Source organism: Zea mays, chromosome 8, assembly GCF_902167145.1.
Source record: "Zea mays cultivar B73 chromosome 8, Zm-B73-REFERENCE-NAM-5.0, whole genome shotgun sequence".
Taxonomy (NCBI): domain Eukaryota; kingdom Viridiplantae; phylum Streptophyta; class Magnoliopsida; order Poales; family Poaceae; genus Zea; species Zea mays.
Window position 1 is genome coordinate 77,367,983 of NC_050103.1, and position 25,358 is coordinate 77,393,340.

The window sequence follows — 25,358 nt, forward strand, 5'->3', positions numbered from 1 at the left end:
AGGCCGAACGGTCCACAGTCCGCACGGTCTGCACTGGTGGCGCGGACGGTCCGCGCGCATAGAATCATTTAGGGTTTCGAGTTTCTTGTGGGATTTGTTAGCTAAAACCGTGGAATTAGCTTGGGAGATGGATTGTAATGGGTTCATACCTCCCCCTCTATATATATGGAGGACTACAACCGATTGAACATCAACAATCGAATCAATGATCAATATACATCTCGCTTTTACCTTATGCATTAACAGTAGTTCTAGTTTAGCTCTTCTCTATCTCAAATCTTCACCTCTCTTCAGCTCTACATCGACTAGACACGTCTTGGGTGGCCTGCCGAGCCCAAGACAATGCCTAGGATCTCTTCTCCCTGATGGGGTCCCTCTCAGGAGCGAGATCCAGACACTGCCAGCGAACTCCGCCGCCCCTGCGCACGCACGGACCGTCCGGCTCGTCAGGCAGGACCCTCGCCCTTGTGCCAGGTCGCAGATCGTCCGACCCATAGCCGCGGACCATCCGTGCCTCCGCAGAGAGCACCGTTGCTGGTTCTTATCGCAGTGATTTGCGCCCGGATCGACACCGACAATGTGAAGACAGTGTAAAAAGTAAACGTCCTCACACACATTAGTGCAAAATTTCTCTGAACACGTGTACAGAATAAAGTAGTCCGCTCGTAAACAAACAGTACTAGACTTGGAAACATGCAACATTTGAACGGTAAGATTGGGGGCCAAAATCAGTAGTAACCGCATGAAAGGAGGTAAAGAAAGACCATTAGAATCAACTATTAGCAGCACGCAGTTCCGCTTTTAAGTTCAATCTCGGTACATAAACAAGGAATATATTTTTTATGAGTTAGGCAAATGCTTAAAAAGCTTTGCAGCCAACTTAATACTTTTCGCACGAGAGGGCCTTGATACTGAATGGAGCCGCTGCAGTCATATCCTCCTACTCGCCCTGCCTACAAAAATAGAAATCCCCGAAACCTACAAAAATAGTAGCCCCGCTTCCTCAGTCTAATATCCCCATCTCTACTACTAGCACATCCTTCACAAACCTCGTATAAGACAAAGGCAATGGCAATTGAGGGCACCACCTGAAAGACAGCGAAACAAGGGCCGCATGTTAGGAACAGACTACAAAATCTTGGAAACGAACTATCAACATAACTCCACAAACTTAGAAAAAGTCCTCAGAGAAGTTTGTAAACCAACATTTGGCAACAAGAGAAGCCTGTAAAAGTTCTGTTAAAAAGGATTACCTTGACAGAATTCAGCACAAGACCTTTGTACAGAGCACCAACGCCTTCATGACGAACAGTCTTTCTGAATGCATCGATCATGCCATTGTACTGGAGTGCTTCTCTGTGTTGTCCAGTAACAACAGAGTCATCATGGCTCCAGCCAACCATCTGCATTCTTCTCCGGATGACATCAAGAGGGTATGCAACGGTCTAGCCGATAGTCCCAGCCACAGCTCCATGCCCAAGCCTTGTAACTACATGCAGCTCATTCTCATTTGCTAGGCCAAATCGATTTGTCTGCAGTAGCCAGTCTTTGAGGGACTCATATACAACAAAGTTGAGGCCAACATATGAAACCTTCATGAAGGTAACCAAGAATAAAGTGGTAAGGTACACATCAGCAAGAGCATAACAAAATAGACTAATACTTACAAGGTGAAAGAGAAATGGCCTCAACATTTCTTATAATCGATTTTGGTGTTTGACGTCCATCACAAACCATATGGACTAACTAGTTTGCCTAGTTGATATTTTTCTTAGGTGTATAAAGTTCAATATAAACATACAAATAAAAAGAGTTGAAGGAATTCTATAAAGTTTGGAGCATAGAAGAATGGGCGCAGCCAGTGGCGCACCGGACACTGTTCGGTGCCCACGCTGCAGCCCTCGCGTACTGACCGCTCTCGGGTCTTCTCAAAGCCACTCCACTAAAATTCATCAGACACTGATATCTTAGTCTTATAGTTTTAAATTCCTGAATTGAAACGATTTAAATTAATAAAAGAATAAGGAAACATTACCTCATCCCTATTGGTAGCCGTTTGGGCCATTGCCCACAAAACAAACCCTAGTTTGAGGGTAGAACTATGGTATGGATTCTCAAAATCCAGTATCGCCAAACCTAGTTACTCTTGTGCCCCAACTTAGGGGGTATGAATTTGTCGAGTTTGATCAGTACTATAATCCTAAGTATTTTATTGATCAGGCGGCACTCAGATTTGAACTGGGGGTAAAGGATTTGCAATCCCCTGCCTTACCACTTGGCCATGCCGCCAAAAAATCCGATCTAAAATCGAGAAAAGAGCAAGTATTCATTCACATTTTTTACTCGATGTGCCACCGGACTGTCCAGTGAGCCACCGGACTGTCCGGTGAGCCAACGGAGCAACGTTCAACTTCGCCAACGGTCGACTGCTCTGACGGACGAACGGTGAACAGTGCAGAAGTCAGAACTGCAAAGTCAGAATGCATCGGGCTGTCCGGTGCTGCATGAGGACAAAGGACTTCAACGGTCAACAGCTCCAAACCCCAACGATTGGCTGACGTGGCACGCACCGGAGAGTGAACATTGTCATGTTCGGTGCACCACCTAAATGTTCGGTGTGCCCGTCGACAGCAAAGTCAACCAACAACTAGGAAGTGGTTGGAGGCTATAAATACCCCGCAACCACCTCCATTCAAGCCATCTAGGCCTTTCAACCTTCACATTCAATACTATAGAAAAGGCATACACTCCAAAGACACAATCAAAGAAATCAATCCTCTCCAAGCTCCAAATTCAACTCAAGTGCTTAGTGACTTGAGAGAGGGTCATTTGTGTTTATTTTGTTTCTCTTGTTGCTTGGATTGCCTTCTTCTTCTCACCTCTAATCTTTCTAAGTGCTTTGTAAAGCTAGCAAGAGACACCTAATTGTGTGGTGATCCTTGCGGGGTCTTAGTGACCCGTGTGATTAAGAAGAAGCACTCGACCGGTCTAAGTGACCGATTGAGAGAGAGAAAGGGTTGGAATAGACCTGGCCTGTGTGGCCTCCTCAACGGGGACTAGGTTCTTTGGAACCGAACCTCGGGAAATAAATCACCGTGTTCACTTGTGTTGATCTTCACTTGATTTGTTTCTCCCCTCTCCTCTCTTTAAGGTTCTCTTGCTCATATTGTTTTGAGTTGGCACCCAAAGTTATCTGCATTGATTGAGCAACTCATAGAAAGAGGAACAATCTTCCGCACTCCCAACGTATTTCTAACCCTAACCCCAAGTGTGGTGCGTGTTCAAAGTTTATAATTTTCAGGTTTCGATAATTCACCCCGCCTCTAGGTGACTTTTAATCGGTATCAGAGCCTGGTACTTCATTCGAGTTTAACAACTCAAACTGATGTGGGGAGAACACGCCATGAGGGAGATGGTCACCAGTGAAAAGCCTGAAGCTTCGGGAAAGAAGAATGAAGAACGGACTCTGTCAAAGGAGATCGGCGACAAGGACAAGGAGGAATCCACCGGCTCCATCGAGTCACATAGGAAGGGTGACAAGAAGAAAAAGAAAATGAAGAAGGTGGTCTACTACGGAACCGACTCTTCATCACCTTCCACCTCCGGCACCGAGTCTACATCCTCGAAGCGCCAAGAGCGTAAGAAGTATAGTAAGATGCCTCTACTCTACCCTCGCATCCCTAAACATGCTCCTCTACTTTCCATACCCCTAGGCAAACCACCATATTTTGATGGTGAAGATTATTGTATGTGTAGAGATAAAATGTGGACCATCTAATCTCACTCCACGAAAGCATATGGGATATTGTTGAGTTTGTAGCGCAGGCACCATAAGTGGGCGACGAGGACTACGACTCCGATGAGGCCACCCAAATAAGGCACTTTAATTCCCAAGCAACCTCTATACTCCTTGCTTCCTTGTGTCGAGAAGAGTATAATAAGGTGCAAGGGTTGAAAAGTGCCAAAGAAATTTGGGACGTCCTCAAGACGGCGCATGAAGGGGGCGAGGTGACCAAAATCACCAAGCGTGAAACGATCGAGGGAGAACTCGATCAATTTGTCCTCAACAAAGTAGAGGAGCGGCAAGCAATGTACAACTGGCTCAAAACAATGGTCACCAAGTCTGCAACCTCAGGAGCACCAAGTGGGATGACCATGAAATGGTCAAGGTTATTCTTAGATTTCTTGTTTTTCGTAATCCCACTCAAGTGCAACTAATCCGTGGAGATCCTAGATATAAACAGATGTCTCCCGATGAGGTTATTTGCATGTTTATGAGCTTTGAACTTATGATCAAAGACTCCAAACACATTGTCAACTTGGATCAAGGCGCCACCTCCACACCCGAGGTGCAACCTGTTGCATTCAAAGCAATGAAGGAAAAGAAGGAGGAGTCTACACCAAGTAGACTCCCAATCGACGCCTCCAAGCTCGACAACGAGGAGATGGCTCTTATCATCAAGAGCTTTCGACAAATCCTCAAGCAAAGGAAGGGTGAAAGGGAAATGGACGTAATCATTTCCTATAATCGATTTTGGTGGTTGACGTCCAACACAAACCATGTGGACTAACTAGTTTGTCTAGATATCATTTATCTCAGGTGCATAAGGTTCAACACAAACTAAGAAAGAATTTCGGTTAGGGACATAATAAAACTTGGAGCAAGACTGAGAGTGTGCTGCCAAGTGGCGCACTGGACACTGTCCGGTGCACCAGGCCAGGCACCCATCGAACATGCCACTCTCGGGAATTCAATGGGCTCGCTCCGCTATAATTCACCGGACTGTCCGGTGTGGCACCAGACTGTCCGGTGAACCAGTGGAGCAACGGCTCCCTGCGCGCCAATGGTCGACTGCAAAAGTATATAGTGGTGAACAGTGCCACGCAGAAGTCAGAGCGCAGAAGTCAAAGGTCACCAGACTGTCCGATGCAGCAAAAAGACAAAGGGCTCCAACGATCAACAACTCCAAACCCTAACAGGCGCGCTGACCTGGCGCGCACCGGACTATCCGGTGTGCCCATCGCCAGCAAAATTAGCCAACGGCTAGGAAGTGGTTGTGGGCTATAAATACCCCCCAACCACCTCATTCAAAGCCATCCAAGTGTTCTGAATTTAACATTCAATACAAGAGCAATAGACTTCACTCCAAGACACATTCAATAGATCAAAATCCTCTCCAAGTCCCAAAATCAACTCCACTACTTAGTGACTTGAGAGAGTTTTTGTGTTCATTTGCGCTCTTGTTGCTTGGATTGCCTTTCTACCTTCCTCATTCTTTTTCTAAGTGTTTGTAAAGCTAAGCAAGAGACACCTAAGTGTGTGGTGGTCCTTGTGGGGTCTTAGTGACCCGTTTGATTAAGGAGAAGGCTCACTCGGTCTAAGTGACCGTTTGAGAGAGGGAAAGGGTTGAAATAGACCCGACCTTTGTGGCCTCCTCAACGGTGACTAGGTTCTTTGAACCGAACCTCGGTAAAACAAATCACCGTGTTCACTCGCTTTGATTCTCACTTGATTTTTTTGCTCCCTTTCCTCGCCCTAAAGTGTACTTGCCAATATTGATTTGAGTTTGCTCCCAAACGTCATCCGCATCATTTGAGCAACTCGTGGCAAGAGAAACAATCTTCCGCCTCAGATTTAATTCTAACGCTAACCCCGACCTTTAGTGTGTGTTTAAGTTTATAAATTTCAGGTTTCGCCTATTCACCCCCTCTAGGTGACTTTCAATTGGTATCAGAGCCAGTGCTTCATTAAGAGTCTAAACAAACTTGAAGTGATGTAGATCACGCCAAGAGGGAGATCGTGACTAGCGACAAGCCCACAGGCTCGGGGAAGACTCCATCAAGGGAGTCTGGCAACAAGTACAAGGAGGAATCCTCTTCCTCCATCAAGTCACATCGGAGGGGTGACAAGAAGAAGATGATGAAGAAGGTCGTCTACTACGACACCGACTCTTCAACACCCTCCAAATCCGGCACCGAGTCGTCCACTACTTCTAAGTGCCATGAGCGCAAGAAGTATAGTAAGATGCCCCTATGCTATCCCCGTATTTCCAAGCGCGCTCCTCTACTTTCTGTTCCCTTAAGCAAACCACCATATTTTGATGGTGAAGATTATTGTATGTGGAGTGATAAAATGAGGCATCATCTAACCTCACTCCACGAAAGCATATGGGACATTGTTGAATTTGGAGCACAGGCACCACAGGTGCGGGACGAGAACTATGACACGGATGAGGCCGCCAAAATTAGGCACTTTAACTCACAAGCAACTTCTATACTCCTCGCCTCTTTATGTCAAGAGGAGTATAACAAGGTGCAAGGGTTAAAGAGCGCCAAAGAAATTTGGGACGTCCTCAAAACGGCGCATGAAGGGGACGAGGTGACCAAGATCACCAAGCGGGATACGATCGTGGGAGAGCTTGGTCGATTCATCCTCAACAAAGGAGAAGAGCCGCAAGCCATGTACAACCGGCTCAAGACAATGGTCAACCAAGTGCGCAACCTCGGGAGCACCAAGTGGGATTACCATGAGATGGTCAAGGTTATTCTTAGATCACTTGTTTTTCGTAATCCCACTCAAGTGCAACTAATATGTGGGGATCCTAGATACAAACAGATGTCTCCCGAGGAGGTTATTGGCAAGTTTGTGAGCTTTGAACTTATGATCAAAGACTCCAAACACATTGTCAACTTGGAGCAAGGCGCTACCTCTACACCCGAGGTCCAACCCGTTGCATTCAAAGCAACGGAAGAAAAGAAGGAGTCTACACCAAGTAGGCTTCCAATAGACGCCTCCAAGCTCGACAACGAGGAGATGGCTCTCATCATTAAGAGCTTTCATCAAATCCTCAAGCAAAGGAGGGGGAGGACTACAAGCCCCGCTCCAATACCGATGTGGTAAGTCCGGTCATTTCATTGCAAAATGTCCATATACAAGTGAAAGTGACAGGGACGACGACAAGAATGGGAAGAATAAAATGGAGAAGAAAAGGTACTACAAGAAGAAGGGTGGCGAGGCGCACATGGTACAAGAATGGGACTCCGACGAGAGCTCCACCGACTCCTCCTCCGACGAGGACGCCACCAACATCGCCATCAACAAAGGCCTCCTCTTCCCCAACGTCGGCCACAAGTGTCTCATGGCTAAGGACGGCAAGAAGAAAAAGGTATACTCTAGAGGCAGCCCTAAATATACTACATCCGATGATGAGGGTAGCTCTAGCGATAATGAATATAATTTAATTTCTCTCTTTGCCAACCTTAACATGGACCAAAAGAAAAATTGAATGAATTAATAGAAACCATTAACGAGAAGGATGATCTCTTAGAATGTTAAGAGGACTTGCTTGTTAAGGAAAACAAAAAAATTGTTAAATTAAAAAATGCTTATGCTCTAGAGGTAGAAAAATGTGAAATTTGTCTAGAGAGCTTAGCCTTTGCAATGATTCAATTTCATGTCTTAGAGATGAGAATGCTAGTCTAAATGCTAAGATTGATGAATTGAATGTTTGCAAACCCTCTACATCTTCTGTTGAGCATGTTGCTATTTGCACTAGATGTAGAGATGTTGATATTGAAGCTATTGATGATCACCTTGCTATGATTAAACAACAAAATGATCACATAACTATATTAAATGCTAAAATTGCGGAGCATGAGCTATAAAATGAAACATTTAAATTTGCTAGAAGCATGCTCTATAATGGGAGACACCATGGCATTAAGGATGGCATTGGGTTCCAACAAGGGAGCCAAAGCAATGTCAAGCTTAATGCCCCCAAGAAACTGTCTAATTTTGTTAAGGGTAAGGCTCCCATGGTTCAGGATAAAGAGGGCTATATTTTATATCCTACAAACTATCGTGAGCATAAGATTAAGAAAAATCATGCTAGAAAACCTCACAATGTTTCTCATCATGCTTTTATGTATAAAAATGAGGCTTCTAGTTCTAGGCATACCACTCATATCAAAATGACTAAGAAGAAAATTCATAATGCATCAAATGAGCATAATATGTTATTTAAAACTTTTGATGCTTCTTATGTGCTAACTAACAAATCAGACAAAGTAGTTGCCAAATATGTTGGGGGCAAACACAAGAGTCCCAAGACTTGTGTTTGGGTATCCAAGGTGCTTGTTTCTAATGTCAAAGGACCCAAGATTGTTTGGGTACCTAAGAACAAGGCCTAAATTTGTTTTCTAGGTTCATGCATCCAGTGGATCAAGTTGGATAATCGATAGCGGGTGCACAAACCACATGACAGGGGAGAAAAAGATGTTCTCCTCATATGAGAAAAATGAAGATCCCCAAAGAGTTATTACATTCAGGGATGGAATCAAGGTTTGGTCAAAGGTTTGGGTAAAATTTTTATATCTCCTGCCCATTCCATTTCTAATGTTTTTCTCGTAGATTCATTAGATTTCAATTTGCTTTCTGTTTCTCAATTATGCAAAATGGGCTACAAGTGTCTATTTACTAATGTAGGTGTTACTGTCTTTAGAAGAAGTGATGATTCAATAACATTTAAGGGAGTGCTGGATGGTCAGCTTTATTTAGTTGATTTTAATGATAACAAAGCTGAACTAGACACTTGCTTAATTGCTAAGACTAATATGGGTTGGCTCTGGCATCGCTGACTTGCCCATGTTGGGATGAAGAATCTTCACAAGCTTCTAAAGGGAGAACACATTTTAGGACTAACAAATGTTCATTTTGAGAAAGACATGATTTGTAGCGCATGCCAAGCAGGAAAGCAAGTTGGAGTCCATCATCCACACAAGAACATCATGATGACTGACAGGCCGCTTGAGCTACTCCACATGGACCTATTCGGCCCGATCGCTTATATAAGCATCGGTGGGAGTAAGTACTGTCTAGTTATTGTAGATGATTATTCTCGCTTCACTTGGGTATTCTTTTTGCAGGAAAAATCTCAAACCCAAGAGACCTTAAAGAGATTCTTAAGACAGGCTCAAAAGATTAGAAGCGATAATGGGACGGAGTTCAAGAACTCTCAAATTGAAGGATTTCTTGAGGAGGAGGGCATCAAGCATGAGTTCTCTTCTCCCTACACACCTCAACAAAATGGTGTAGTGGAGAGGAAGAATAGAACTCTATTGGATATGGAAAGAACCATGCTTGATGAGTACAAGACACCAGAACGATTTTGGGCAGAGGCGATTAACACTGCCTGCTACTCCATCAACTGGTTGTATCTTCACCGAATCCTCAAGAAGACATCATATGAACTCCTCACTGGTAAAAAGCCCAATGTTTCTTATTTTAGAGTCTTTGGGAGCAAATGCTTTATTCTTATTAAGTGAGATAGAAGTTCTAAATTTACTCCTAAAGCAGTAGAATGATTTTTAATAGGTTATGACTCAAACACAAGGGCATATAGAGTCTTCAACAAATCCACTGGATTAGTTGAAGTTTCTTGTGACATTGTGTTTGATGATACTAATGGCTCCCAAGTGGAGCAAGTTGATCTTGATGAATTAGATGATGAAGAGGCTCCGTGTATCACGCTAAGGAACATGTCCATTGGTGACGTGTGTCCAAAGGAATCCGAGGAGCCCACACAAGCACAAGATCAGCCATCATCTTCCATGCAAGCATCTCCACCAACCCAAGATGAGGATCAGCTCAAGAAGAAGAGGATGGAGATCAAGACGATGAGCCACTTCAAGAGGAGGACATTGATCAAGGGGGAGATGACAATGAAGACAAGGAAGATGAACAAGAGATTAGGGATCAAATACCACCACACCCAAGAGTCCACCAAGCAATTCATAGAGATCACCCCGTCAACTCCATTCTTGGTGACATTCATAAGGGGGTAACCACTAGATCTCGAGTTGCACATTTTTGTGAACATTACTCTTTCGTGTCCTCTCTTGAGCCATACAGGATAGAGGATGCACTAAGGGATCCGGATTGGGTGGTGGCAATGCAAGAGGAGCTCAACAACTTCACAATGAATGAGGTATGACACTTAGTTCCACGTCCTAACCAAAATGTTGTAGGTATCAAGTAGGTATTCCATACAAGAAAGATGAGCATGGTGTGGTGACAAGGAACAAAGCCCGACTTGTTGCTAAAGGTTATTCACAAGTCGAAGGTTTGGATTTTGATGAAACCTATGCACCCATAGCTAGGCTTGAGTCAATTCATATATTACTTGCCTATGCTACTTACCATGGCTTTAAGCTCTATCAAATGGACATGAAAAGTGCCTTCCTCAATGGCCCTATCAAGGAAGAGGTCTATGTGGTGACAAAAAAGGGAAGAAGAAGATGGAGAAGAAAATATATTACAACAAGAAGAAGGGTGGCGAGGCGCACATGGGGCGGGAATGGGACTCCGACGAGAGCTCCACTGACTCCTCTGATGAGGACGTCGCCAACATCGCCATCAATAAAGGCCTTCTCTTCCCCACCGTCGGTCACAAAAGCCTCATGGCTAAGGATAGCAAGAAGAAGAAGGTACACCCCAAATACACTACTTCAGATGATGGCAAACCTTACCAAAGATCAAAAGAAAACATTAATGGATTGATAGAAACCATTCATGAGAAGGATGATATCTTGGAATGTGAAAGGGAAATTGGGTTAACCATTTCTTATAATTAATTTTGGTGGTTGATGATCAACACAAACACATGGACTAACTATTTTGTCTAGAACTCATGTATTACAGGTGCATAAGGTTCAACACAAACCAATAATAGAATCAAGTTAGGGACACATATTTAAAGGAGCAAGAAGACTTGAGTGTGCTGAAGAATGGCGCACATGGCTGTCCGGTGCACCAGGACCGTACAGATATCAACCAGCCACTCTCGGGAATTCCAGGGCACGCTCTGCTATAATTCACCATACAGTCCGGTGTGCCACCGGACTGTCCGGTGAGCCAGTGGAGCAACGACTCTCTGGGACCAACAGTCGACTCTGACAGGATGAACAGTGTCGTGCAAAAGTCAGAGCAGCAAGTCAGAGGGGCATTGGACTATCCGGTGTGGCACCAAACTGTCCGGTGCAGCTAGAAGACAAAAGCCCCAACGGTCAACCAGCTCAGAACCCTAACGGTCGGGTGACATGGTGGCGCACCGGACTGTCCGGTGCGCCCATTGCCAGCAGCCTTGGCCAACGGCTACAAGGTGGTTGGGGGCTATAAATACCCCCCAACCACCACAACCTTTGGTATCCAAGTTTTTCAGAGATCACATTCAATACAAGAGCTAGTGCATTCACTCCAAGACACATTTCCAAAGATCAAACCATCTCCAAGTGCTAAATTCATCTCAACCACTTAGTGACTTGAGAGAGAGAGTGTTCGTGTTCATTTGTGCTCTTGTTGCTTGGATTGCCTTTCTTCCTTCCTCACTTCTTTTCTAAGTGCTTGTAAGCAAAGCAAGAGACACCTAAGAGTGTGGTGGTCCTTGCGGGGTCTAAGTGACCCGTGTGATTAAGGGAAAGGCTCACTCGGTCTAAGTGACCATTTGAGAGAGGGAAAGGGTTGAAATAGACCCAGTCTTTGTGACCTCCTCAATGGGGACTAGGTTCTTTGGAACCGAACCTCGGTAAAACAAATCACCATGTTCACTCGCCTTGATTCTTGTTTGATTTGTTTTTCCCCTTTCATCGGACTTGAATTTAACTCTAACGCTAACCCCGACTAGTAGTGTGTGTTTAAAGATATAAATTTCAGGTTTCGCCTATTCACCCCCTTTAGACGACTTTCAATTGGATTTGGAGCCAGTGCTTCATTAAGAGTCTAACCATCTCGAAGTGATGTCTGGAGATCACGCCAAGAGGGAGATCATGACTGGCGAGAAGGCCGCAAGCTCGGGGAGGACTCTCTCAAGGGAGTCCGGCAACAAACACAAGGAGGAATCCTCTTCCTCCATCAAGTCACATCAGAGAGGTGACAAGAAGAAGAAGATGAAGAAGGTGGTCTACTCCGAGACTGACTCTTCGTCACCCTCCACATCGAGCTTCGAGTCGTCCACTACTTCTAAGCGCCATGAGTGCAAGAAGTATAGTAAGATGCCCCTAAGCTATCCACGCATTTCAAAGCGCGCTCCATTACTTTCCATACCCCTAGGCAAACCATGATACTTTTATGGTGAAGATTATTGTATGTGGAGTGATAAAATGAGGCACCATCTAACCTCACTCCACGAAAGTATTTGGGATATTGTTGAGTTTGGAGCGCAAGCACCAAAGGTGGGGGACAAAGACTACGACTTGGATGAGGTCGCCCAAATTAGGGACTTTAACTCCCAAGCCACGTCTATTCTCCTCGCCTCCTTGTGTCGAGAGGAGTATAACAAGGTGCAAGGGTTAAAGAGCGCCAAAGAAATTTGGGACGTCCTAAAAACCGCGCACGAAGGGGACGAGGTGACCAAGATCACCAAGCGTGAAACGATCGAGGGAGAACTCAATCGATTCGTCCTCCACAAAGGAGAAGAGCCGCAAGCCATGTACAATCGGATAAAGACAATGGTGAACCAAGTGCACAACCTCGAAAGCACTAAATGGGATGACCATGAAATGGTCAAGGTTATTCTTAGATCCCTCGTATTTTGTAATCCTACTCAAGTTCAATTAATATGTGGGGATCCTAGATACAAACAGATGTCTCCCGAGGAGGTGATTGGCAAGTTTGTGAGCTTTGAACTTATGATCAAAGACTTCAAACATATTGTCAACTTGGAGAAAGATGCCACCTCCACACCCGAGGTGTAACCCGTCGCATTCAAAGCGACGGAAGAGAACAAGGAGGAGTCTACACCAAGTAGGCTTCCAATCGACGCCTCCAAGCTCGACAACGAGGAAATGGTGCTCATCATCAAGAGCTTCCGCCAAATCCTCAAGCAAAGGAGAGGAAAGGACAACAAGTCCCGCTCCAAGAAGGTGTGCTACCGATGTGGTAAGTCCGGTCACTTTATTGCTAAATGTCCAATCTCTAATGAAAGTGACAGGGACGAAGACAAGAATGGGAAGAAGAAGGAGAAGAGTTACTACGAGAAGAAGGGCGGCAATGCCCACGTGTGCCGGGAATGGGACTCCGACGAGAGCTCCACCGACTCCTCCTCCGACGAGGATGCCGCCAACATCGCCATCAACAAGGGCCTCCTCTTCCCCAACGTCGGCCACAAGTGTCTCATGGCTAAGGACGGAAAGAAGAAGAAGGTACACTCTAGAGCCACCCCCAAATATACAACATCTAGTGATGAGGGTAGCTCTAGTGATGATGAAGATAATTTAATGTCTCTCTTTGCCAACCTTAGCATGGACCAAAAGAAAAAATTAAATGAATTAATAGAAGCCATTAATGAGAAGGATGAACTCTAGGAAAGACAAGAGGACTTCCTCATTAAAGAAAACAAAAAAATTGTTAAATTGAAAAATGCTTATGCTCAGGAAGTAGAAAAATGTGAAAACTTAACTAAGCAGCTTAGCATTTGTCATGATTCAATTTCTAGTCTTAGAACTGAAAATGCTAGTTTAGTTCTAAGGTTAAAGAATTGAATGTTTGCAATGATTCAATTTCCTGTCTTAGAGATGAGAATGCCATATTAAATGCTAAGATAAAAGAATTAAATGTTTGCAAACCATCTACATCTATTGTTGATCATGTTACTATTTGTACTAGATGTAGAGATGTTAATATTGAAGCTATGGATGATCACCTTGCTATGATTAAACAACAAACTGATCACATAGCTAAATTAAGTGCTAAAATTGCTGAGAATTAACTAGAGAATGAAAATTTTAAATTTGCTAGAAGCATGCTCTATAATGGGAGACGCCCTGGCATTAAGGATGGCATTGACTTCTAACATGGGAGCAATGTCAAGCTTAATGCCCCTAAGAAAATATCTAATTTTGTTAAAGGCAAAGCTCCCATGGTTCAGGATAGGGAAGGCTACATTTTATATCCTTCCAACTATCCTGAGCACAAAATTAGGAGAATTCATGCTAGGAAACCTCACACTGTTTCCCATCATGCATTTATGTATAAAAATGAAGCTTCTAGCTCTAGGCATTCCACTCATGTTAAAATGCCTAAAAAGAAAACTCCCATTGCATCAAATGAGCATAACATTTCATTTAAAACTTTTGATGCTTAATATGTTTTAACTAACAAATCAGGCAAAATAGTTGCCAAATATGTTGGGGGCAAACACAAGAGTCCAAAGACTTGTGTTTGGGTACCCAAGGTGCTTGTTTCTAACGTCAAAGGACCCAAGACTGTTTGGGTACCTAAGAACAAGGCCTAAATTTGTTTTGTAGGTTTATGCATCCAGTGGATCAAGTTGGATAATCAATAACGGGTGCACAAACCACATTACTGGGGAGAAAAGGATGTTCTCCTCCTATGAGAAAAACGAAGATCCCCAACGAGCTATCACATTCGGGGATGGAAACAAGGTTTGGTCAAAGGATTGGGTAAAATTGCTATATCTCCTTACCATTGTATTTCCAATGTTTTTCTTGTAGATTCTTTAGATTACAATTTGCTTTCAGTTTCTCAACTGTGTAAAATAAGCTACAACTGTCTATTCATTGACATAGGTGTTACTGTCTTTAGAAGAAGTGATGATTCAATAGCATTTAAGGGAGTGCTAGATGGTCAGCTATACTTAGTAGATTTTAATCAAGCTGAACTAGACACTTGCTTAATTGCTAATACTAACATGGGTTGGCTCTGGCATCGCCGACTTGCCCATGTTGGAATGAAGAAACTTAACAAGCTTCTAAAGGGAGAGCACATTTTAGGACTAACCAATGTTCATTTTGAGAAAGATAGAATTTGTAGCGCATGCCAAGCAGGGAAGCAAGTTGAAGTCCACCATCCACACAAAAACATAATGACGACGGACAGACCGCTCGAGCTACTCCACATGGACCTATTCGGCATGATCGCTTACATAAGCTTCGGCGGGAGTAAGTACTGTCTAGTTATTGTGGATGATTATTCTCGCTTCACTTGGGTGTTCTTTTTGCAGGAAAAATCACAAACCCAAGATACATTAAAAGGATTCTTAAGACGGGCTCAAAATGAGTTCGGACTAAGGATAAAAAAGATAAGAAGCAATAATGGGACGGAGTTCATGAACTCTCAAATTGAAGGATTTCTTAAGGAGGAGGGCATCAAGCATGAGTTCTCTTCTCCCTACACACCTCAACAAAATGGTATAGTGGAGAGGAAGAATAGAACTCTATTGGACATGGCAAGAACCATGCTTGATGAGTACAAGACTCTGGACCGGTTATGGGCTGAGGCGATTAACACTGCCTGTTACTCCATCAACCGGTTATATCTTCACCGAATCCTTAAGAATACATCATATGAACTCCTCACTGGCAAAAACCCCAATGTTTCATATTTTAGAGTCTTTGGGAGTAAATGCTTTATTCTTATTAAAAGAGGTAGAAAATCTAAATTTGCTCCTAAATTTGTAGAAGGCTTTTTACTTGGTTATGACTCAAACACAAGGGCATATAGAGTCTTCAACAAATCCACTGGATTTGTTGAGGTTTCTTGTGGCATTGTGTTTGATGAGACTAATGGCTCCCAAGTGGAGCAAGTTGATCTTGATGAATTAGAGGATGAAGTGGCTCCATGCGTCGCGCTAAGGAACATGTCCATTACTGATGTATGTCCTAAGGAATCCAAAGAGCCTCCACAAACACAAGGTCAACCATCATCTTCCATGAAAGTATCTCCATCAACTCAAGTCGAGGATCATGCTCAAGATAATGAAGATGAAGATCAAGAGGATGAGCCACCTCAAGAGGAGGACATTGATCAAGGGGGAGATGAAGATAATGAAAACAAGGAAGATGATCAAGAAGTTCATGGTCAAAGGCCGCCACACCCAAGATTCCATCAAGCAATTCAAAGAGATCACCCCGTCAACTCCATCCTTGGAGACATTCATAAGGGGGTAACCACTAGATCTCAAGTTGCACATTTTTGTGAACATTACTCTTTTGTGTCCTCTATTGAGCCATATAGGGTGGAGGAAGCACTAAGAGATCTGGATTGGGTGATGGCAATGCAAGAGGAGCTCAACAACTTCACGAGGAATGAGGTATGACATTTAGTTCCACGTCCTAATCAAAATGTTGTAAGTACCAAGCGGGTATTCCGCAACAAGAAAGATGAGCATGGTGTGGTGATAAGGAACAAAGCCCTACTTGTGGCCAAAGGTTATTCACAAGTCAAAGGTTTGGACTTTGATGAAACTTATGCACCCATAGATAGGCTTGAGTCAATTCGCATATTACTTGCCTATGCTACTTACCATGGCTTCAAGCTTTATCAAATAGACGTGAAGAGTGCTTTCCTTAATGGCCCTATCAAGGAAGAGGTCTATGTTGAGCAACCTCCCGGCTTTGAAGATAGTGAGTACCATAACCATGTATATAAGCTCTCAAAGGCTCTTTATGGGCTCAAGCAAGCCCCAAGAGCATGATATGAATGCCTGCGAGATTTCCTTATCACTAATGGCTTCAAAGTCGGAAAAGTCGATCCTACTCTCTTCACTAAAACAATTGCAAAAGACTTGTTTATAAGCCAAATTTATGTTGATGATATTATATTTAGGTCTACTAACAAGTCATCCTATGAAGAGTTTAGTAGGATAATGATACAGAAATTTGAGATGTCTATGATGGGGGAGTTGAAGTATTTCCTTGGATTTCAAATCAAGCAACTCAAAGAGTGCACCTTCATCAGCCAAACCAAATATATTCAAGACATACTTATGAAGTTTGGGATGAAGGATGGCAAACCCATCAAGACACCCATGGGAACAAATGGGCATCTCGATCTCGACACGGGAGGTAAATCCATAGATCAAAAGGTATATCGGTTGATGATAGGATCTTTACTCTACATATGTGCATCTCGACTGGACATTATGCTTTCTGTATGCATGTGTGCAAGATTTCAGGCAAATCCTAAGGAAGTTCACCTTAGGGTCGTAAAGAGAATCATGAGATACTTAGTTTACACTCCTAAGTTTGGGCTTTGGTACCCCAAGGGATCCACTTTTGAATTAATAGGATATTCCGATGCCGATTGGGCAGGGTGTAAAATTGATAGGAAGAGCACGTCAGTGGCTTGTGAGCTTCTAGGAAGATCCCTGGTGTCTTGGGCTTCAAAGAAACAAAACTCCGTAGCTCTTTCCACCGCCGAAGCCGAGTACATTGCCGCAGGCCATTGCTGTGCGCAATTACTTTGGATGAGGCAAACCCTTAGGGACTATGGCTACAAATTGAGCAAAGTCCCTATAACACCCTAAATATCAATTTTGTGAAAATAAGGAAAAATTCCCAAAAGGTTTTAAATCAAAACACCTTTCCTTAAAGATATTCATAATTTGGAAGTTACTGCTTCCAAAATGAATATATTTCCAAAATAATAATAATAATAAAATATACTTAGATAAACTAAATTGCCTTTGGATTAGGTTATATAGAAGAATTATGATCAAACTATTTTTTATATATATAGTCTACAATATAATTTATATTTTCGTGGAATTAATAAAGTGTGGACTACTCTCTAATTATATGATTGGAAGCATGTCTAAAAGAAGTAAAATAAAATAAAGATATAAAATATGTTTTTGCACTTCATGCTGAAGTTTTTGAACTGTGAATTCTAAATGGATTTGAAATTTAAAACTAATTTTGAATTTAATCGGATATGGGGATAGAGAATAGAGAACAAAACAAGAAAATAGAAATATAGAAAAAGAAAAAGACTGGCTTAGCGCATGGGCCTAGGTTTCCAAAACTGGCCCAACACCCCCCAGCAGCCCAAACCCGCTCAGTCGTGCCATGACTCTGCACCAATGACATTTGGGCCCCATTGGGCAGTCTCCGAGTCCACGCGCTGAAGCTCTTCTTCAGTCACCATGCCGTGGGGCCCACCGGTCGGGCTTATCCTGTAACACCCCACTGGTCACACACAATGGATATTAACAAAAACCCCACCCACCTAACTTACTCCACAGAAGAGGCGAAATAAAGAAAGAAAATATAGCAAAATCCGGCAGCACCTCCTTTGAAACTAACATAACAAGGAGGGGAAAACATGAAGTTCATACAGGATATAAAGACATATAATTCACATAGTAGAAACTAGATGCAAAGTGGTAAAGATCATTTATGCCCCAACTGAAGTAAAACAAATGGGATAAGAAACTCAGCCCACCCCAAAATAAACGCTCAACCAAGAACAAAGCAATTCACTAGACTTGACCAACTCTGATTAACAACATTATTAAATGGTGGTTCCTTTATTAAAGGTGTAGTGGTCGTGCTGCTACATCCCTCTATTCCCAAAGCAGAAATTAGGTGCCTGCATCAAACAATGCAAGATGTGAGATAACACATCTCAGCAAGTAAACATAACAACAACAAATAGGACATTGTAAATCAACTGTGCTTACACAACCACGTGTTCAGAACTTCTTTCTTTTCTTTTGAACAGTAAATTGTAGCAAGTAAACAAGTAACTAAAAACTCAACGCCAAGTAGAATCACCATGCACAAGTCCAAATTATCCACATCCACATAATAGATTCCACACCTCTCCCATGAATGCACATGGCTACAAATGCAATAATGACTTCTGCCTCCATATCTCTAAGGATATGAAGCTGCACCATACCCCTTCTCGGGCAACATATGATGCTCAATGTACCGGTACGGTCGGACCATAAGATCACGACGAAACTTCAATGCAATGGATGATGAGTGCATTATGCATGACAACATCATGAGTTCTTCCCAAATAAAAATGTGCTAGACATTTACTTCCGCCCATTCCACATAATATACCACTTGAGTAACATAATCAAACCTCAAACTCAACATATGAAATCCATGAAACATGAACATTTTCAAATGATGGTACTCAAAAGAAAATATGAATATGAACACAATAGCACAACATAAGCAAGTATAAGACTCCTCATCTGACAGACGGAATAACCATCACAGTTTTACTTGCCTTCACCGGAAGTTTGGGCAAATCCCTAAGAACGATCTGGGAGTCCACCACCTGTTTTTGACACCCAACTTAGTGCACCAAATTCACATAAAAAAACTCAAAACAACGCCGCACCTACGCGCAATCTCAAACCCCGCCGCGGGTAACAATTCTCCCCACACCAACCAAACTGCAGCGGCGCTGCTTAAAAATTCCATAACTTTAAAATTAAGACGGCAGTGGTGTCAAACAAAAACTCCAGAGGCAACTACATAAAATTCCCCACAAGTTTTGTATACAATTTATGATTAAATTCTAACATCTAATTACCCCTAAACGGTCCACAAAATAAACCCTGCAATCTGTTTTTCCTGTTTTGGGCAGCGACATACTCGGATTCAAACAGCGATAACTTTTAAAATATAATTCCGAATCAAGCGCATAAGTACTTGTTGGAAAGATAAGAAAGAGCCCTTCATGATTCTTATACTGATTAACCCTAATTACTCCCGAAAAATCCCCAGAAACTGCTAATACTGCTGCTGTTCATCCCCCTGAAAATCTGTTTTTTTTTGGACAGCCACATACCCGGATTCAAACGGTAATAACTTTCAATTTATAACTCCAAATTGAGCGCATAAATACTCGTTGGAAAGGTAAGACAAAGTTCTACATGATCCCCAAACTGGTTCCCCTTAATTTCTCACGAAAAAAACACAGAAACGGCTAGAACTACTGCTGTTCATCCACCACCTAAAATTCTGGACAGCCCCCTCTACCCAATCGCAAACGCAACCTCTAATCAATTGAATTGCAGCGCTAATGAACAAGGGATGAACACAAAAATCACCTTGGATTCTCCCCCTTTCCTTCCTCCCTTCTTCCCTCCACCAAAACGATTGAAGACTCGCACCACGTGACGATGATCCGAGCGGCAAGGATTGGCACCTTGGGAGGAGGAGATTGGGGGGGGGGGCGGCTAGGGTTTGGTGGTGTGGCTGCAAGAATTGAGAGAGGAGAAGATGGGCAGGGGGGCCGGTGGCCAAGGTGTGGGAGAAGTGCGGGGGGGGGGGGGGGGGGGGGGGCTGCACAAGGGGGGAGGGGGTTAGGAGGGAGGCGGCTAGGGTTTGGGAGGATTAATGGGCCGAAACACCAATTGCGGCCCAACTAACCCACGCGACAGCTCCCGACCGCAACGCAAGCGTCAAACCAAATAAATTCTACTGCCCTAGTTGTGAATGTTTTCCACAAAATTCCAAATCCCCAAAACAACAACCGGATGAGGGAAAAAACAAAAAGAACAACCCCCAACTTCTCTTCTTTGCAAACCGGGTATCACACTCTACCCCTCTTAAAAAGAATTCGACCTCGAATTCTGACGCTTCTATCGTAATGACAAAAGAAAATATTAATGAATCAACAACACTTACCCACAACGAAAAGTTCCGGGTACTTCTGCCGCATCAGCTCCTCAAGTTCCCACGTAGCCTCGCGCTCAGACTGATTAGTCCATAAGACCTTGACATACTTAATTGATCTCTTCCTCAACACACGCTCCGAGAATTCCAATATACGCACCGGACGACACTCCAGAGTCAGATCCTGCTGCACCGCAATTGGTTCCATCTCAATCTGATGGTCCGGATCCCGCAAGAACTTCCTCAACATAGAGACATGAAAAACCGGGTGTACCCCTGCCATGGAATCCGACAGTAGCAAGCGATAAGCCAGGCTGCCCACTCGGGCCAAGATAGTGAACGGTCCAATGTATCTCGGGCTGAGCTTCCCAGAGACACCGAACCGAACAACTCCCTTAGTGGGTGATACCCTGAGAAGGACTTGGTCACCCACAGCAAATTCCAGATCTCGCCTCCTCACATCAGCATAACTCTTCTGACGACTCTGAGCTGCCAAAATATTCTGACGAATTTCCCGAACCTTTTCAGAAGTTTGCTGAACCCAATCAGGACCAACCAGGGATCTCTCTCCCAAAGTCTCCCAGCACAGAGGAGAGATACACCGCCTGCCATACAAAGCCTCAAATGGTGCCATCTTGATGCTAGCCTGGTAGCTGTTGTTATAAGCAAACTCTGCCAGTGCAAGATGATCCTCCCAGCTACCCTTCCATGACAGAACACAAGCACGCAACATATCTTCCAAGGTTTGGCTTGTTCGCTCTGACTGACCATCCGTCTGAGGGTGAAAAGCGACACTAAGCGAAAGCTTGGTGCCCAAAGCACTATGGAGACTCTCCCAGAATTTGGATACAAATTTGGAGTCTCGATCAGAAACAATAGACTTAGGTACCCCGTTAAGCCTGACTACTTCCTTCATATACAAGGGAACCAAATCTGAAGCTGAATTTGTGGTCTTCATGGGAATAAAATGCGCAGACTTAGTCAAGCGATCCACTACCACCCAAATAGCATCCCTGCCACGAGGGGAACGAGGTAGACCCACCACAAAATCCATGGTGATATGCTCCCATTTCCACTCTGGAATTTCTAATGGCTTCAGCAAACCTGCAGGCCGCTTATGCTCGGCCTTCACGTGCTGACATACATCACAGGCGGCCACATACTTAGAAACGTCAACCTTCATCCGCTTCCACCAGAAGTTTTGCTTCAAATCTTGGTACATTTTGGTTTCGCCAGGATGGACGGTGTAAGGCGTTTTATGAGCTTCTCTCAAGATATCCATCTTCACCTCTGATTTCTGAGGCACACAGAGGCGGCCCCTGAAACGAACCAAATCATTCTCGTCAATGGTGAACTCCCGTGGTTTACCATCACCAACCCTCTTTCGAGCTTCCTGCAAAAGACGATCCTGCTGCTGAGCCGCACGCACCCTCTCCATGAGAGAGGATTGAATAAGCATCTGAGTCTCCTCGCTAGCGGTGCCGACATAACACAAAGCGATCCCCAAACGGTCCAGATCAGCAATCAATGGCAAGGCCACCTTTGGAACCCCGGACCTGCTAAGGGCATCCGCCACCACATTAGCCTTCCCCGGGTGATAATGAATGGACAAATCATAGTCTTTAATCAATTCTAGCCACCGACGCTGCCGCAAATTCAGCTCCTTCTGAGTAAAAATATACTTGAGACTTTTGTTATCGGTGAAAATGTCACAAGCCTCGCCATAAAGGTAATGCCTCCACGACTTTAGAGCAAAAACCACCGCGGCCAATTCCAGATCATGAGTTGGATAATTTCCCTCATGCTTCCTCAACTGCCTTGAGCCATAAGCAATCACTCTGCCTTCATGCATCAGCACACAGCCAAGACCAATACGCGAAGCATCCGTATAAACCGTGAAACGCTTACCACTCTCAGGCAAAGCTAGGATAGGGGCGTCCACCAACTTGCTCTTCAATGACCGATAACTGACCTCACAATCGCCGGACCAGACGAAGGGAACACCCTTCTCCAGGAGCCTAGTCAAAGGCATAGCAATGCTGGAAAAATTTGGTACGAAGCACCGATAATACCCAGCAAGCCCCAAGAAACTTCGGATTTCAGAGACACTAGAGGGTCTCTTCCACTCCACCACAGCCGCAACATTTTTGGGATCAACCGCAATACCCTGCTGATTAATCACGTGCCCCAGGAAAGCCACTTCGGATAGCCAAAAGGCACACTTCTTCAACTTGCCATAGAATTGATTCTTCCTTAGGGCACCCAGAACGAGACGGAGATGCTGCTCATGCTCGGCCTCGGTCTTTGAATAAATCAGAATATCATCCAGGAACACGACCACAAAGTCGTCCAGGAATTCATGCAACATCCTCTTCATTGCTTCCATAAAGGCAGCAGGGGCATTAGTTAAGCCAAAAGACATGACTATGAACTCATAATGCCCATACCTGGTGCAGAAGGCGGTCTTCTCAATATCCTCCTCACGAATCCTCAATTGATGATAACCAGAGTTCAAATCAATTTTGGAGAACACCTGGGCACCCCTCAACTGCTCAAAGAGGACCTCAATTCGGGGAAGCGGATATTTATTCTTGATTGTCACTTGATTCAAAGCGCGATAATCCACACACAGCCGCTTGCTTTTATCCTTCTTCTCAACAAACAATACCGGGGAAGCCCATGGAGACCTGCTAGGCCTAATGAAGCCCTTAGCCAGCAGATCATCCAATTGCCGCTTTAATTCAATCTGCTCCTTTGGGGCCATTCGATACGGGGCCTTATGAATAGGCTGCGTACCCGGGATCAGCTTAATCTCAAAAGCTGCATCGCGCTCCGGAGGAATGCCTGGAAGCTCCACCAGAAACACGTCAGCAAAGTCACACACCACCCGGATGTCCTGCACCCGCAAGGCAGCCTCACCCTCCACAACCATGGAGAAAAAGATCCCCGACTTCCTTGACCGGCGATCAGGAAGCAATTGCGCCAACAAGGATAATGTGAACTTCGGGGAACTTCCCAAGAATACCACCTCCTTACCCGACGGCGCCTGCAATAACACTTTCTTCCAGAAGCAGGATATAACCGCGCAATACTGGGATAACCAATCCATACCCAAGATAACATCGAATGCCCCCAAGGAAATCACCACCAGATTGGCCGAAAAAACCTCATCAGCAAGAATGACGGAACACCCCTTACAAACTGAACAGCTACTAATGGATCCATTAGCAGATCTAACCAAAATTGGGTGACCCAACCTCTGCACCGAAAGACCAGCCCGTGACACAAAATCCTCCGAAACAAACAAATAGCTAGCGCCAGAGTAAAAAAGAGCATGGGCTGCAAACGAATCAACTGAAATCGTACCTGTCACCACGTCTCCTTGCTCCCTGCCATCCGTAGCGGGTAGCACATAAGCTCCAGAAATACCCGCAGAAGAGGAAGCCCCCGGAGTGAAATTAACAGAAGAACCCCACTGAGCCACTGGATGAGGCAGGCGCGGAGCTCCAAACTGAGACGACATAGGAGTAGACGGTGCAGGAGTAGGCGCGACCTGATACTGAGGAAAACCCTGCATCGGCACGAACTGAGAAGTCCCAGGCACATAAAGCTGCTGTGGAGGAAGAGGAACTGAAAACTGCTGCTCAGCACTTGACATCATGTTGATAGTGCCCTGAGAAGAGGAGGAAGTCACCGGCTCCCATCTGAGCTTCCCATTGGGATTCCTCCTACACACCACATCCTTGTGGTCCTGACTGCAGATAGAACACCTGCCACTCCACTGGCACTCTGCACAGCGATGCGCATCTCCACAGCGGAAACACACCAGCCCCAGCCCGGGCTTAGGAACGACCCGAAACCTCTGAGTACTTCCTCTCGAAGTACCCGAGTCAGAAGATTTGCCACGGTAAGGATGGTGGCGCTGATGCTGAGACTTGCCCCTCTTGTGAGCTGGACCTCCAGTGTTGCCCCTCCTCGTGTCCTGGCTACGAGGCTGATCAACACCCGAAGACTTCTGTGACTCCATGGTATACTGGTGTTGCATCTCCACACCCAGCTCCTGCTCCACCGTGGTACGGAAGTCCACCAACGGAAAGGCCCCCAGTGCATGCCTGATAGAAGACTTTAGACCCTGACGGAACTGGCTCGCCTTCTCCATCTCATTATAAGCCACATGAGGGACAAAGTGGACCATCTTGTTGAAGCCCACCTCATACTATGTGACAGACTTCTTCTCCTGCTTGTAGGACTGCAAGTCAATCTTCATTTTCTCCAGAAAGGTGACCGGGTAGAATCTCCTTTCAAACTGCCTGATGAAAACATCCCAAGATAGGACTCCTAGTGAGGAGGAGTGCGCTGCCTGCACGCCTCTCCACCAAATCTGAGCCTCTCCCTTCAGCAGCTGAGTGCCAAAGCGAACCCGATCTCCATAAGCAATCTCGAAGACATTCATCTTATCCTCCACATAAGTCAACCAATCTGCCGCCTCGACCGGAGTACCACTGCCATCAAAAGAATCCAACTTCATGCCCATCCACTGCATCAGAGAAAGACCACTGACTGAAAGAGGCACCTCGGCCCCGCCACCTGGAACAGCACTCGCAGGGACAGCGCCCCCGGGCACTTCTCCACCTCCAGCACCCTGAGCAACACCCGCAGGGGCGACAGGAATGGCTTGCCTCAGAAGGGCCAACTCCTGCTGCATGGCCTGCATCGCGGCTAACATTGCCACCGGACTCATCGAGTCCCCCCTAGGAGCTTGTGGACTACCTCGAGCCCTACGAGGCGGCATAGCTGCAGCCACAGGGATGAGAATAATAAGTAAATAAGATTGGCATAACATCTCTTCAGATAATGCCAAACTAGCACATACAATAACAGAACATATCAATAGCAAGCCAGAAATCCCATCCTACATGTGC

The 25,358-nt window shown here is 44.7% G+C and overlaps 1 non-coding gene and 1 pseudogene across 1 annotated transcript; both read right to left on the reverse strand.

Moving 5' to 3' along the window:
* Positions 1 to 1,003: 1,003 nt before the first annotated feature.
* LOC103637032 (mitochondrial adenine nucleotide transporter ADNT1-like) overlaps positions 1,004 to 25,358 on the reverse strand; it is a 77,712-nt pseudogene continuing 53,357 nt past the window's right edge.
* On the reverse strand, positions 2,219 to 2,289 carry TRNAC-GCA (transfer RNA cysteine (anticodon GCA)). The gene has a single exon. It is a non-coding gene; the product is annotated as a tRNA-Cys (tRNA).